This window comes from Lipotes vexillifer, unplaced genomic scaffold, assembly GCF_000442215.2.
Source record: "Lipotes vexillifer unplaced genomic scaffold, Lipotes_vexillifer_v1.1 scaffold738, whole genome shotgun sequence".
NCBI lineage: Eukaryota > Metazoa > Chordata > Mammalia > Artiodactyla > Lipotidae > Lipotes > Lipotes vexillifer.
The window spans coordinates 2,023,235-2,039,696 of record NW_006769699.1 but is presented as its reverse complement, the minus strand read 5'-3'; the positions used below and the strand labels follow the sequence as shown (position 1 = coordinate 2,039,696).

The 16,462-nt window shown below is 38.7% G+C and overlaps 1 non-coding gene across 1 annotated transcript; it reads left to right on the top strand.

The window, feature by feature from the left end:
* The first annotated feature begins 15,722 nt into the window (after window positions 1–15,722).
* Window positions 15,723–15,795, top strand: TRNAE-UUC (transfer RNA glutamic acid (anticodon UUC)). Its single transcript has one exon. It is a non-coding gene; the product is annotated as a tRNA-Glu (tRNA).
* The last annotated feature ends 667 nt before the right edge of the window (window positions 15,796–16,462 follow it).

The window sequence follows — 16,462 nt, the reverse complement described above, 5'->3', positions numbered from 1 at the left end:
CTCAGGAAAAAGAAAAATGAACCCAGAGAATATATATACAATTTAAAAAAGAAAGGTGATGGGGCTTCCCTGGTGGCGCAGTGGTTGAGAGTCAGCCTGCCGATGCAGGGGACATGGGTTTGTGCCCGGGAAGATCCCACATGCCGTGGAGTGGCTGGGCCCGTGAGCCATGGCCGCTGAGCCTGTGCGTCCGGAGCCTGTGCTCCACAATGGGAGAGGCCACAACAGTGAGAGGCCTGTGTACCACAAAAAAAAAAAAAAAAAAGAAAGAAAAGAAAGGTGACCCAAGAAAAGATTAAATGTTTTGGTAAATTTAACTGTTAACTGAAAAAAAGCCAACTTTTTAAAAAAGAAAGCTAGGAAAAAAGATAAGATGAATAGAACATTCCCTGGATGGTTGATGTATGCTAGGGTCCATGTCACATTCAGAGGCAGCATAGAAATACTCTGTTAGAGAAATTTACACTAAGGATGTTGGTTTGAAAGTTAAGAATAACTAACTAAAATATGGAAATGTAATATGTAGCTTCCAAGTCAGTAAAGATTAAAAAGGGGGAATCTAGAAAACTTTATCAATCCAATAGAGAGTAGAAAAGGGAGAAAAAAAGCTGAAAAGAAGGATGGTATAAAGAAAATTCAAAATAGGTTTATAAAAATATATCAGTAATTACAATAAATGTAAAAGGATTCAGTCATCTATTAAAAGATAGAGATCATCTGATTTGCTTAAAAAATAACTCCTGCCATATGCTACTTGCAAGAGTTCATCTAAAACAAAAGATGCTGGAAGGTTAAAAATAAATGGACAACTAATATATCATACAAATATATTTTTTAAAAGTCTATTATAGCATTTTAATACCAAGAAAAAATAAATTAAGAAAAAATAGATAAAGAGGGATAGACGGGGGAGAGAAAGGAATATAATTATATATAATTCTGGACCCAAAGAACTGACAATATACATTCTTCTTGCACCATTGTTTTAATAATGATATTTTAGGTCACAAAGGAAGTCTCAATGAAAAGCAACGATTCAGTATCATATAAACTATGTTTTCTGACCAAAATGCAATTAACTTATGTATGAACATAAGAAGCACCTTAAAAGGTGTGATCAAAACTTTAAAGTGCACACAAAACCAACCCGTGATCACTTACGTGATCGGACATGCAAACGCATGTTTGCGTCTTTGAAAGTTTGCAGCTTGAAGGTTCATATGTAGGGGACTTACTGTATTTAGTGTGGAAGAAATAGATAATTGAATAAATCAGTCATCCATTTGAAAACTAAATTAGTAATCAAATTGCCATTACCCAGAAGTCATCAGACCCGAAGTGTGTTGGAGAGTTTTACCAAACTTGCATGAAACAAATAACTTCTCTTCTACTGACTTTTTCATAGTTAGATAAGGAGGAAAAGGAACCCACTTGGGGATATTGGTAAAGGCTTGATACCCAAAAGAGATAGGATCAATGTCATAAAAGAAAATTAGATAAATCTCATGTATGTACATACCTACAGAAACCCTAAAAACTTTAATTTTGAAAGAATAAGTCAAAAAATGTACATAGAAAGTTTTTGACACTTCAAAGCACTGTGAAGGTGTTTGTTAAATAAAAAATAAATAAATTATTCACAGATGAAAAAAAAGTCAAATTTAGATGTTTGTAAAAGTAACATATCATATAATAATATAACCAAGATCAAATAGGTACACAAGGATTTAAAGGATATTTCAACATCTGAAAACTCTATTAACATAATACCAAATAGATTAAGGAAAAACTATCAACTCAATAAGTTAAGAAAAGGCATTTGATAAAATTCAATACTTTTTCCTTATTAAAATATATAGCAATGAGATTGACAAATAGACAACAGAAATTAATTTGTTGCAAGTCAATACATACTTTTCCATCCAACAATTCTACTTCTAGGAATATTTCCTAGAAAAACTCTTGCTTATTTACACGAGCCACATACAAGAATGTTCTTAGCAGCATAGTCTGTATCAGCAAAATATTGGAAAATTTCCTAAATGTCTATTAATGGAAACATATACAAATAAATGGTGGTATGTTAACAGTACAGTTCACACACTAAAAGATTATATAGCAGTTAAAAATAAATAACTTGATTGCCAAAATGTATAAATCTCAAAATCTTAGAGTTTTGTGGAAAAAAGAGCAAGCTGAAAAATCATAGAGTATAATATTAATTATATAAAGTTTTAAACCTTGCAAAACGGTATTATATTTTAATTATGGTTACCTAAAGTTTTAGTGAGTATATAAAAGCCTGAATGTGAATGGTGGATACAAAGGCTACAGGGTGATGTGATGATCTCTGGAAAGAGAGAGAGTGAAATCAGAAAGATATACACGCAGGCTTCACATGCATCCACAGTGTCACGTGACTCTACAAAGAGGGAACCACGACAAAATGTCCACATTTAATAAAGTCGAGTGATCAATGCAGAGATCTTTGTTTATTATATTCTATAACTTTCTGTATATTTGAAATACTATATTTCAACACGAACATTGTGAAGATCATTCAATTGCTGTCACCGACCTCAGAATAAAGAGAAAACTTCCGAGCTTGATAGGCATCAGCCTATCTCTTCCTGGCCCTCTTCTTTCCAGGCTCTTTGAGTTTCCCACCGCCCCTACTTTCCCTGCCTTGAGGCCTTCATATAACAGGTGCTGTTCCCTGTAATAAGGACACTTGCCTCTCTCAGCTAACTCCCCCCACCCCTCCCCGGCACCGTCAAGCTCAAATGCCATCCTACCTGAACCACTTTTCTTGCCCATCCACCGTAAAACAAGTTAGGCTCCATGTGACAGCTTGCACACACTGTGAACTTCTCTTTCACTGATCTGATAAACATAACATTATTTTATTTATATGATTTTTTAAATGTCTGCTCTGTAAATCCCACGAGAGCAAAGAAAACGTCTGTTCTGTTCACTTAGATCTAGCACAAGGGCTGTTGACACACAGTATTTGCTCAGCTGTTGTGTTAAAAGAAGGTGGAGGGAGGAAAGGGAAAAAGGGGAGGGAGAGAGGTAGAGAGGGAGAAGGAAGGGAAGAGGGAGGGAGGAAGGGAGGGAGGAAGGGACCACAGCTAAGTACCACATCTATATACAATTATAAACACCTGGAAATGCCACAGGCAAGCCACAGTGTTATTAAAGAGCTATAGAGATCAGTGACCAAACTCTTGATTTTTAAAATGAGGGAATCGAGGCTCCCAAGAAGTCCAGAGCCTAATCACCCAGCTACTGATAGAAACGGTCCTAGCATCCAGACCTCTAATGCCGAAGATCTGCTCCTTGCATTCTACCAAATTACCAATTAGCACTTTAGTGTCGGAACAAGGTTTGACCCTGTGTTTCTTTTAAGTTTATTAGCTGATGTGTTCAGACAGCAACCCTTCTATATATATATCACAAGCAAAACACTTCCGTGCTGACCATGGTGCTTAATATTTTGCAATTTAACAAACTTCACATTTCATATCTTTTAATGATCATGCAAACAGAGAGAAATGAATCATATGATTATGACCTTATAAAAAAGGAAAGACTGTGTGTGATTTTGTTGTAACCTGTCCCCAACAGATATACTCCTGAAACTCCTGACACTAAGCATTGAACATCAGTTCCAACCAGAGGGGAGAAAGTGGTTCTTCATTTACTGAGCATTCTGGCCATTATGAATTGCTAGGTGGGGTGTGAGTCAAGAGAAGTGGAAAAGGAAAGACAAAGATGAAGCAAGACAACTTCAGTTTCTTAAAACCTATATTGAGAAGAGGTTGGGGGCTGGTTTCTCTTGGCCTGCGTTCTCCAGTGCTCCGTTATCTGCAATCACTGATTTATTATTACATGTTTCCAGTGGGGGTCCAGTTGCAGGAAGCCATGATGAAGGGTTCCTGCTAAACTGGCCCCTTGTGTATTAGTCATTATTTTAGCATTCACTGGAACAACATATTCAATAGTTTATTTGTATATGTAAAGGGGAGAAAAGAAATTATTCTGTGAATGCCAGGCATTAGTTCAACAAATGAAGCAATTAATTTAAGTGAAGTCTAATAAGACCAAATGGAGTTTTTAACACGTGGATCTGCTAAAACATACACATATACTTACATTCATGATCGCACTCATATACACACTACTTCATTTGCTCCCAATGCAGTAAGTATCAATTCGAAGATAAATTTAAGGAAGAAAGCTATTCCCAAAGGGTTTCAAAGCGCTTTTGTGTTTTGAAATACCAAGGAGATAGTGATGATGGTGATGATGCTGGTGGTGATGATGGTAGTGATGATGGTAGTGATGATGATGATGGTGGTGATGATGATGTTTATGATGATGATGGTGATGATGATGGTGGTGGTGATGATGGTAGTGATGATGATGGTGGTGATGATGTTTGTGATGATGATGGTGATGATGATATTTATGATGATGATGATGGTGATGATGACGGTGGTGATGATGGTAGTGATGATGATGGTGGTGATGATGATGTTTATGATGATGATGATGATGATGGTGATGATGATGGTGGTGATGATGGTGGTGATGATGATGGTGGTGATGATGATGTTTATGATGATGATGGTGATGATGATGGTGGTGGTGATGATGGTAGTGATGATGATGGTGGTGATGATGTTTGTGATGATGATGGTGATGATGATATTTATGATGATGATGATGGTGATGATGACGGTGGTGATGATGGTAGTGATGATGATGGTGGTGATGATGATGTTTATGATGATGATGATGATGATGGTGATGATGATGGTGGTGATGATGATGGTGATGATGGTTATGATGATGGTGGTGACGGTGATGAATATTGATACAGAAGAGCAACTAGCGTTTCATTTAATTATGCAAACATGGGTGTGTGCCCTGTGCCAGGTATGACACTAAGTACGTTACGTGCATTAATTATCTCACTTAATTCTTGTAAGACCTAATGAAATAGGCAATTTTATTACTCCATATTGCAGTTAATAAAAGTGAGGTATTCCTGCCCAAAAGTTATCTAACTTTAAAACCTATATGCCTAACCACTTTGCTAACTGTCTCACTGGCCCCATCCTGCTCCCCTCAAAACTGTGTGTCATGTGTGCACACACACACACACCTCAAAGTTCTTTTTCACAAGTATATAGTGGAAATCAGATGTGAAAAACTTTCATTAAGTTTTTGAAAATAAAGGCATACACAGTAAAAGCAGACCTATATACTGAATTCCCCAGGTTTGAGAATGATAAATCTAACTTCCCCCTCCGCGTTTAATTCTGAGCACGTGGCTGCACTAACCGTGTAGCCCTGTTGGTTAGTATCTAAAATCCAGACAATTCAACAGATGTTTGTGCCTAAGTATCACCAATTCATAGCATTGACAGAGCCTCCTGCTGCCAATCGTGCATTACAAAGAACCATATTCCACACCATTGAATTGTTGATTGTAAAGTAAGTAGAGTTGGGGGGTTTTCATGGCAATAACACACTCAGTGGCACATTTTCAGTTATGGGGACCACATGATTCATAAAAATGAATGGAGAGACAGTAACCCATGTCTGAGAAGAGATGCTAATTTCCTATCATTTCTATGAGTATTAGAAGACCCACAAATGGAAATAGCCTGTTTCCTAGCGTTGGATAGGAGTTCAAATGCCCTAATTGAATCCTGCATGTCCAGGATTCTCAAATAATCTTCACAGCCATAAAATACCCAATTTGAAAGGTATCCTGAGCTCACATGAATTTTAAAAGTAAGGCAGGTGCCTGTCCGTGCATATCAAAACAGAATTTTAGCAGTGAAGGTGTTTTATTCTTGCCTTAAGTAGAACTGGAGCAAACAAAAAATGGTATAGAACTTGTGGAGAAAAAACATAATTCAATGGAAGAAAAATCCAAATACTTCCATGAATTTTCCAGTATAACTTTTCTCCTTTCTGCTTTCTCCTTTTCACACCCCAGCCAGAAAAAAACAAACTCTTAACTGGGGAGGGATGCAAAGGAACCAGAGTCCCAAACTTCAATTCTCAGATCTCAGATGCAATGATCAATACTTCCAAGCCAGAAGACAGTGACTTTACTGTCAAACAAAGAATGGCAGTCCCAACATCACTTAATGAATGCTTTTGATGCTCATCCTATAACAATAAGACAGGGAGAGTTACACAGGCAAAGTTAGCTTCTCCTAATCTTTCCCCTGTTAGCTGTGTGATTTTGGACACTTGGTTAATCTGCCTGAGTCTCAGCTTCTTTGGTTATAAATAAGAGCCATGCTACCTACCTTATAGCACACAAATCACCTGAACAATGCTGGACAGACACATAGTCTACTGCCAACCACAAAGACTAGCTTGTATGACATTTTTTAAAATTAAGTTTTATTAGAGTATAGTTGATTTACAATGTTATGTTAGTCTCTGCTGTACAGCAAAGTGAATCAGTTATACATTTATATATATATATATATATATATATATATATATCTCCACTCTTTTTAGATTCTATTCCCATACAGGTCATTACAGAGTATTGAGTAGAGATCCCTGTGCTATACATTAGGTTCAGTTTGTGTGACTCGAGTCGATCCAAGGAGCAGACTTTTTAAGAGTAACTCAAAGAACAGCATGGTGGAGTCAAGGAATTTTAGGATCAAAGGAAATTTATAGATCACTCTAGTAGAACCCCTTCACTTTATGAAAGAGGAAACTGAGAATCTTACTAAGCATTAGAGTCTTTTAATATTTAATGGGAGCACATTTAAATGAGAACTAATAGATAAACTGGTTCAAAAGATGGTCCTGACACACTGTGAAGTCCCTGATGGACTAGGCAAAGCAAAGGCTCTATAAATTTCTAGTGGAAGAATGACCTCATAGAAGGACGTTGCCAACACAAATCTTATAATCCCTAGTTTCTCAAGAGAACTCAAGGTCAGCCCATTGTTTTTAACTAAGGCTTCTGGCCACTTGGCTTCCACTTAACTGGCACTAAAATAGGGGTTCTTTTTCCAGTGGCTTGCTTCGCTTCCAATCCTCCCCATCAGAGCCCCAGTTATTACAACTATGTTAAAAAAAAAACTGCCATTTATTCCCACTGCTAAATTTTAGTCTTTTTAAATTAGTTCTATCCCTGAGAAGTTAAGGAGTAGAACATGAAGGGAAACAATTGCCATACAATTTCCTTCATACACAAAGCACACAGTTAACTACAGAATAATAGAATCTATGAGTTGGACCTTATTCTTGCCTCCCAGTCATTGAAGAAATCTTACCTGCAACATGAATGACTTGGTTTTTCCATCTCAAAATATATCTGGATTCAGACATTGCCTATTTGACAAAGACATCTGTTCCACTTTTAGATGGCTCTATTTCATAGAAAGATTTCTTTTTTCCCCTAAAATCTGTCTCCCCAAAACTTCTCCTCATGGTTCCTAGTTCTTACCCTGGAGCTACAGTTTGGACCCTGCCGTATTAATCATACTTTTTTATTTTCTATGTTTTATGATATTTTGACATCTTGAGGATCTAGCTGGCCAGAGGGCCGAGGCTGGGAGACTGCCCCTTCCAGGGCTAGTTAATCCCTAAGAACATGCTTTTCATATACAAACTAACAGATCACGAGTCCATACCCACAACAACCTCTGTTATCGAACTCTCAGCCACCAAGCCAATATTTCCCCTGCCCTAAATCAACTACAGCCATGTACCGGACAACTAGGGACACCCCCAGGCTGCAAAGCCTGCTGGGATTGTTCAAACTGGCCAGTCCTAAGCTGTTTCCCCTGCTCTGCCTTGCCTTTCCCATGGAAAACACAATAAAGGCCAATGCTTTCCCCTCACTCTTTGCTGCCTCTTGATTAATACCAGTGCTTTCCTGTGTGGCCCTGCAAGGCATGCCAGCCCCTACTCTCGGGAGCTGTAAGTTGTGAAAATCTTCTTTCACTCTCATTAGCCTCTCTATGTTGTCATTTAGGTCACCTCTATGAATTAAAATGGGTACAGTCATTGAGATGCCTGATGACCCATTTAATGCTGTTACCCTGTCCTTTCCAAATCATCCCTTTATGCCCTAGACACTTATCCTTCACCACCTTTCTCAAGACTACAGTCCCTCATCTTGGGTCTGGTCATGTTAGTGTGCTGAAGGACTTTTAACTTCTTTGACCTGGGCAATATGCTTTTATCAACTCGGTCATTATCATTTTCAGTAACTAATTTACACTACTGGTTAAAGTAAAGCTTTCTTGTTAACAAAAGCCTTCAACCTCCATTTCACGTGAATATCTGATAAAGCAAATTTTCTCAGTTCTTATTTGCACAACTGATTGTTTCAGCCACATGTTATAATTTATCATTATCTCCATTAAATTTGCAGTTACCAACAAAGATAAGATACCTCTACCATAGTATTTATAAATAGTATACATAATATATAACATATAGTATATAATTACTATTAATTACATAATAATTATGTTATATAATATATATTATTATATTCTTCTTTTTTATTGACGTATAATTGGCATATAACATTATATTGGTTTCAATTATACAACATAGTAATTGAATATTTGTATATATTGTGAAATGGTCACCACAATAAGTTTAGTTAGTATCCATCACCATACAGAGTTACAGAATTCTTTTCCTGTGATGAGAGTGTTTAAGATGGCCTCTCTGAGCAACTTCCAAATATGCAATACAGTACTGTTAACTTTAGTCATCATGCTGTACGTTACATCCCCACGACTTATTTATTTTATAACTGGAAGTTTGTACCTTTTGACTCCTTTCACGCATATAATGTCATTCTTAAATCATAAGTCTCATATTATCAGTCTTATTTATTGCACCTCATTTTAGTTGTTTATGCTTTTATCTCCCCATTAAATTGTAAGAATCCCCAATATTTATCTTTATACACCCTCCCCCTTGTACCTGAATTATGAGTGCTCAGGTATTTGTTTCCATTGGACTCTATGTTAAATCTTGATTGTTCATCAATCGTATTGTCCAGCCCGCCTGGATCTGCACAGACACCTTCTTTGTCTTCAAGCAGCCATTGAAAAATATAGTGAAATATACAAGACTCTGTAACTTTCCCCAAGACCCTCTTCTCTTTGAGCTAAAGATACCGGCTTTGATGTATGGTTGTTCACAAGCTACGGATCTCTCCTTTCAATATTTTTCCCTACTTATAGCAAGTGCTTCCTGAGTGTCAGCATTATTTCTACCTGAAGACCTACATTCCACCATGAGAGAACTTTTCCATGATTTTAAAAATTATGATTACATCAAGTTTACAGTCATGCAGTCCTCTAAGAGTAATCATTTTATCAAAAAAAAAGGGGGGCATGAGCTTGCTTCCTTTTCGTCGTGTACCAGTGGGCTCACCTATGTCTATTCTAAGTGCGCTCTATCACATTTAATAATACATTCCAGTTTCATTGATGTAGATTGTGCTGACTTTCCATCATTCGAATACCTTATACTCCAATAGTGTTCTGTAATTTACCAAACACAAAAAATCTTTTACAAAATGTGAGGGTGCGGTGAATCCCCTAGCTGAAGACGTCCGCTCCAGAAGGCACAGCGAATGGAATTGCTGACTTTAAACCAGGTCTTCTGTCTGTACGTCCAGAGCCCTTTGCACCCTCTCCCCACCACTGATGGCAGCAAAATGTAAGCAAGACAGCACTTCAGGCTCTGTGGTTTCTCAGAAGCCTATAGAAACCGTCAGCTGGAAGTGGAGACTGGGGTCCATTTCAAGTGTCTGGGAGGCTCCTGCTCTCATCTCCTCAAACCTGGTGCATTTCAGTCCCCTCCCTGTGAGGCGCGTTCTGTGCCTCCAAGTGTAGAGGTCACCATCCCTGGCTGCAAAGATGAAAGCAATAAAATCTATATATTTACATGCACAAGATTTTACATTCCTTTCAATATTCTTATACCTGCAACTTTTGACCTGGAAAATCTCTCCAAAAGAAGACTTCAAACTTCAGCATTCAATGTGGAAAACATTATAGGAAGCCTTCCCCAGAGCTGTCAAAGGAGAATTTGTAACACTTGGTTGGCTGGGAGGGGCTGTGTTTACAGCTCTAAGGTAGAGCCTGCACGGCTGGCTGCTCTGTGCTGGTTCTCACAAGGCATCATTTAAAAGCCCGTCCTTCCTCTGTGCCCCAAACCTGTTTACAATAGTCTCTCTCCTCCCAAGAACTTGCCACAGGTAGTTAAGTGTGAATAATGACAACCAAAAAAAGAAATAAAACTAAATTCCCATTACTAAAGAAAAACTCAAGTCAGCCCTCTGGGGGAGATACAAGGATTAATTATATTGCAGGAGTTGATATCTTTCTTCATTTCCCTTTCCAGCAGTTTTGCAAATACATTTTTCCACATTTTTAAAGAAATGTAAGAACTCCCAAGTTCCGCAGCCAGAAAATCCTGGCAGTCTCTGATAGCTGAATAATGGATGAAGCTCCACTGTTTACTTAGCAGGGGGAGAAAAAAAAGGGTGATAGAGCGGTCCAGATAAAGTGCAGGAATCTGACATCCTCTTGTGCTAGACAATGGTGAGAAGAATATTCTGGCTTTTTTCTCTTTTATCCATGTACAAAATGTATGTTGGAAACAACAGTTCAGTATGAGGTTTATTATTATCATTTCAGGCCTGTACCTAAGAGTTAATCCCAGGATTCTACTCTGTGTCAACGTGATTGCTTCCTTCAGTAAGAGGATAAGACCTGGAACACAGATTACGAAGCATTTCCATCTCAAAAATCTCAGATTTCCTACTGCACCGACACTAAAGAGACTTTCCCTATGATACTGTATAATTTTCCCAGCTGGAGAATGCTTCCAGTGTTACCATATATTCATTTATTGGAAAACTCATTAAAACATTGTTATAATTAACAAAGGTTTAAGGTTTTCTTTTCAATAAAGTTCAGTACTTCCTTGCTGATTAATTCACATTCCTGTCCTCCTTTGTAGGGCAGTGGACCAAGTCAGTGGAGTTGAAGGCTGTCAGGGCGTTTGCCTTCTGAGAGAACCCTCCCCATAAAATCTCCCACCACGCCTGTCACAGACACCTAAAATTCCACCATTAGAGATTCACTCTTTTGGTTTTGGAGGCATTTTAATCCCTGGGGGCCTTATTAAAATGCAAAAAACTCTGAGAAGAATAAGAGCATCAAAATCTATTATTAACTGACAGCAAGGAGGCCCTTGGGAATCGGACACAGGCTAGAGCCCGAGGAATGACTACAGGAAATCAGGACAGAGGAGAGGGAATGGTAAGATGGCAGCAAAAATAAACTTTATCTACTTCACAATTTTTCAGGGGCAAGGCAGACCTACTTCTGCAATATTAGAGGAATTTCGTTTAAGGTGGGATAAGGGGTACAATATAAGCAATTTATTTTCAGTTGTGCTAAAGGAGAAATCCAGCAGTGACACATAATTACATTTATGCAGAAGCCTGACTTTAGTTGAGGATGTTTGATCAGGATGTCGCTCCTGGACTTCCTCCACCAATGAATGCCTTGAAGTGATCACTTGGGTTTGTCAATAAAGGCCGCATCTAAATCATATGATATATATGCTCCTGTTCCTCTATTTCCTCATCCTCCTGGGAAAATAACAGAATCAATGCTACCATGGTGGAATTGGCAAGATGTACAGAACACGTCTCAGTTTTTGGAGACAGCAATATGGGAATCTGCTTTTAAAGTTGTATATTTTATATACACTAAGGTGTGTTTCTTTAGAAAACATGGAAGTGACTTAAACTAATAAGGTCTCCAAAAGAGAAGAACTTGGAAGTTACTGAAGCTGACTTTCTGAATTTTAGGAAAATCTGTCTCCATCCAACAAGGTGCTGATTTGCATCCGCAGGAAATAGTCCTGGAGCAAAGTTTCTGCATGCTTCAGAGATGCTTCCTTCCTTGAAAGAGTAATGTGGACACTAAAAGTTTAAAAAATGCCAGAAAAGATTGAAATTCCATCTAATTATTGGGTTGTGGTTGGGGTGTGTGTGTGTGTGTGTGTGTGTGTGTGTGTGTGTTTAAAGATATAAATGCACAGTGGAAAAAAGTGCAATGGGAGATTAAATTATTCCCAGAAAAATTTGAAGTATTAAAGTATTTTAAGGTGTTACACCTGTAGGGGAAAAAGGGTAGACTGAGGCAGTAAGTTTTTATGCTTTTCTCATGTGCCTGGAATAAAAGGCTATGGAGGTATTTTTTGTGTTTTGTTAACTTGTGGTGTCATTTTACAGTCAGTAAATAGACAGGAGAACTTGACTCACACCCAGACCCCGCTCGGAACACTGGAAGGCTCTGCTAACTGCAGGGGGACCTGGTCGAGTCAGCAGAGGGTCTCTGCCCAGAAGAGAGGCATGGTCTAGGGAATACGTCCAATCCCTAGGGTATAAAGTGGGTGAGCCTTACGAAAACTGTAGAGTCAAGAAGAAAGAATAGATATATTTCTTTAAATCTTGCTTCAAATAGTGTTTTCACTCTAAGTAAATAACCATGTGACTGCAGTTAATTAAGGATTGATGGTTACATTATTGATGGGTATGTTCTTATTTTAACAAAAGTTATGTTTTTATAGAGAAAGCCTGATCAAGCTGTCTTTGCCCCCCATCTCAGTTATGAGTCTGATGCAAGATTCTCCACTGACCTGACTACACCATCACAGGTGCACCTCAAACATGAGGTGCTCCCTTTCTGACACCCCAGAAGAACAAAACACTAAAGTCAGAGCATCTGAGAAAAATCCCAGAAAATCCTAGGCTACAAATATAAAATTATGGAAGCCCACATACTACAAGGAAAACCACAAAATTAATGTCCTTCTGACCACAGTTCAGCAGCCTTTATGGATGTGAAAAACAGCAGCTCATTTTCCTCTGAGCCTGTGCATGGCCTTACTCTATATTCTTCCCAGTGTAGAGAAGGAGCAAAGGTTCAGAGGAAGCCCCGAAGTCACCTTCTGTAGCCACTTCTAAGAGAAGTAACAGCAAATCCGGTGCTTGGAAAACGTCAATATTTTTATCATGGATGTGGAGGTCCACGAGTGTGCACATATGCGCTGTGTCTTATGACTAAAAACAGGCAGTTTCACTTCTTCCTGATAAGCATGGCAACCATTCATTCCAGCAACAAATATTGAGTACCTATTAGGTACCAAGGCACATGCTGAATACTAGGGAGAAAAATAAATAAATAAGAGCTAGTGTCTGCCATTTAGTGTAGGATAGGAAACTATTCAATAAAATGATTACAGTACAAAATATTGAGTTATATTAGACGTGTGTATGAAGTGCTATGAGCTTTGAAAACTGTCATTGTAAGAACTGTGACTATATACTGTGATTAGTTTGTAATACTATCTGAATAATTACTATATAATGAGCAGTCAGTCTGTGGTAAGCATACCCATCACGTCTCTCTCTTCTACTCTTTCCAACAACACCCCTGCCCCGAGACAAGTACTATAATCAAGCTAAGGAATCTCAAGCTCTGTGGAGTTAGCTGATTTTTCAAAATCACACTGCTATGGAAGAGCTCATTTCTAAACCCAGGTCAGGCCTGCCAATGGCCATGGTCCTAACTACTATGCCATACTAGTTCCGAATCCTAGAATACATTCTGTCCTCTTTACCTTGGTCAGCACCACTGTCCATGGCTCCAGAGACTTCTGGGACTCGGCTTTGAAAATCAGACCCATATCTGTAGCACGTATTGTTAAAATTATTTGTACTAAGTATCCATACAATTGATCCCCAAAGTGATGCCCCTGGTACCTTAGGAATGAAACAATCTCAAGCAACTAAAATAAAAAGTCAGCAAACTTCAGCAAAGCATCCCAGTGGACAGCCATGTGCAAGGAAGTATTTTGAGGTCATAGAGGAGACAGTAATCTTTGTTTGGGGGCCAAAACACACTTCCCTAGTGAGGCTGCAGGATACACATAAATAATCCAGCCTGGAGAAAGGTCGTCTCTGGGGCTAGAGCCAGGGTTAGCAGCAACAGCTTGCAAAACGATTGCTCTGAAAACCTTCCACAAGTCTGGCTAAGTACCACGGGGAGAGTGGTGCTGAAAGCAGATAAGGCTTAACTCCTCTGCAGCGGGGGCCAACCTTGAACCCTACTGTTGCTGGAGACTTTATTAGGTATCACACTGCACTCCCTGCAGCACCGGAAACCATGGAGCAGGCAACAGTGCTCCTTGAGGGGCAGGAAACGCAGGCCACCACGCATTGCAGGAGGTCACAAGACCACAGGGCAGCAGGCAGGAATCAATAGCACTGAGCAGAGTCCGGGGGGGGATCAGTGACCCCTAGACTGTGTGACAGTTCAGCAAACTTGATGAACAGTCCACGTGGGGTTCACCATGGCTGTACAGAGAGTCACAGACACCAATTTTCAGGGAATCAGAAGAACACAGACCTGCACAGTGAAATAGAGCTGTCAAAGACGAATTTCCTGAGCAGGGATGTCTGGCAAAAGCAGACCATTTGGTCACTTCTGTATGATTTGAGGGCCCCAGGAAAGCATTCTTCCTGGTGCCTCCAAGGACTGAAATGACTGCTATCTATTCTCTGGGTCAAATTGTTTTCCCTCTCTCTGTTATACTATTTTTAACTGTTTTATTATGAGAAGTTTCAAACATACACAAGAGCAGAGAGAATAATATAATAAAATCCCACCAACCCACATGCTACTGGATTAGTACCCGCCCCCGCAAGGCCTACACATAATAATAGGATTTTATATAAGTAAGTATATAAAATAAGTAAGTACTTACAAGTAAGGACTTCTGTTTGAATCTCTAGAAGGACTTCTTTTTAAAAACATACCACACTATTATCACACCAGAAATAAACTGAACAATAATGCCTCAACATCATCAAAAATCCAATTAGTGTTCAAATTTCCTGGAGTGTCTTAAAAGACTTCTTTATAGTTTGGGGTTTTTTTTTATGTAGAAGTTAAACAAGGACCACCCATTACAGACGGTTGATATGTCTTACGTCACTTTATACCAATTCTCTACAATATCGTTCAGAGAATTGAAGCAGGTGGTATACTTCTTAACTCATTCTGTGAGACCCGTTTTAACCTAATACCAAAATCAGGCAAAGACATTATAAGAAAAGAAAATTCCAGACCAGTATCTCTCATGAACGTAAATAGAAAACTATGGAAATAGTAAAAAAGATCGGTCTTTCCCTCCATTTTTCTTTGCAATGTATTCATTGAAAAAGCTGTAAGGTTTCTCAGGTTTGGGGTTTTGCTGATCGCATCCACGTGGTGTCATGGAATGTATTCCACTGTCCCCTGTATTTCCTGGTAATTAAGTCTAGATATTTGATCAAGTTCAGGTTCCATCTCTTGGCAACAATACTTCATACGTGGTACTGTGTACTTCCATCAAGAGACACAAAATATCAGATTGTCTCTCATGCTGTGATGTTAGCTGCCATTGATGATTATTGGCTGGATCCATTAATTCATTCAGGATCACAGAATCATATTTTTGTTCTATTATTTCTCTTTCACCGAAGAGGTGGAAGACACAGGATAAACGTACCTCTGAGAAACCAAATGTTCTTGACTCTTTTCCTCTATTTACTGGTTTCTTAAGTCCCCAGTGAGACTTCCCTGGTGGCCCAGTGGTTAGGACTTGGCACTTTCACTGCAGGGGGCCCAGGTTCAATCCCTGGTCAGGGAACTGAGATCCTGCAAGGCATGTGATGTAGCGCCCCCCCTCCAAACAATTAAGTCACCAGTTGGTTCATGAGCACCCCTAAAAGAATCTTTTATTAGTATTACTATGATTTCATTGATTTATACGTATTTGGTATATTCCAATCCATTGCCACTATTATTCTTATCAATACTCAAGTTGCCCTGTCTTTCACCAGTGGTAGCCTCTTCAAGTCACCTCGAAGTTCCTTTTGATATAACTTTCGATAACTTACTTACTTGCTCGTCTTTTATATTTTTTGCCCAGACCTGGAATCAGCCATTTATCTAAGAAATGCTAGCTCTCAGATGTGAAATGTGATACTGGAGACCACAACCTGCCCACAAAAGCACTCGTTAATAATGAGTTGGTCATTATTTCTAGGTCTAGGGCTGAACCAGGGTATACATTTTTTTTTAAAGAGAAATTACTTCATGAGCTCATACCAAGGTTACCAATTAAAATTTAGGATTCCATGGTTTTTACTTAATCCCTATGATTTTACATTTGTACACCTTTTTGCATTTTTTTACATTTTACACTGAGATTAGTTCCTAATGACATTAACAAAATCAATGTGATTGCTCTACCTAATAATATGTCTTTAATAAGTTTAGACTAGCAACAACAATATTATTCCTAACGACATGAT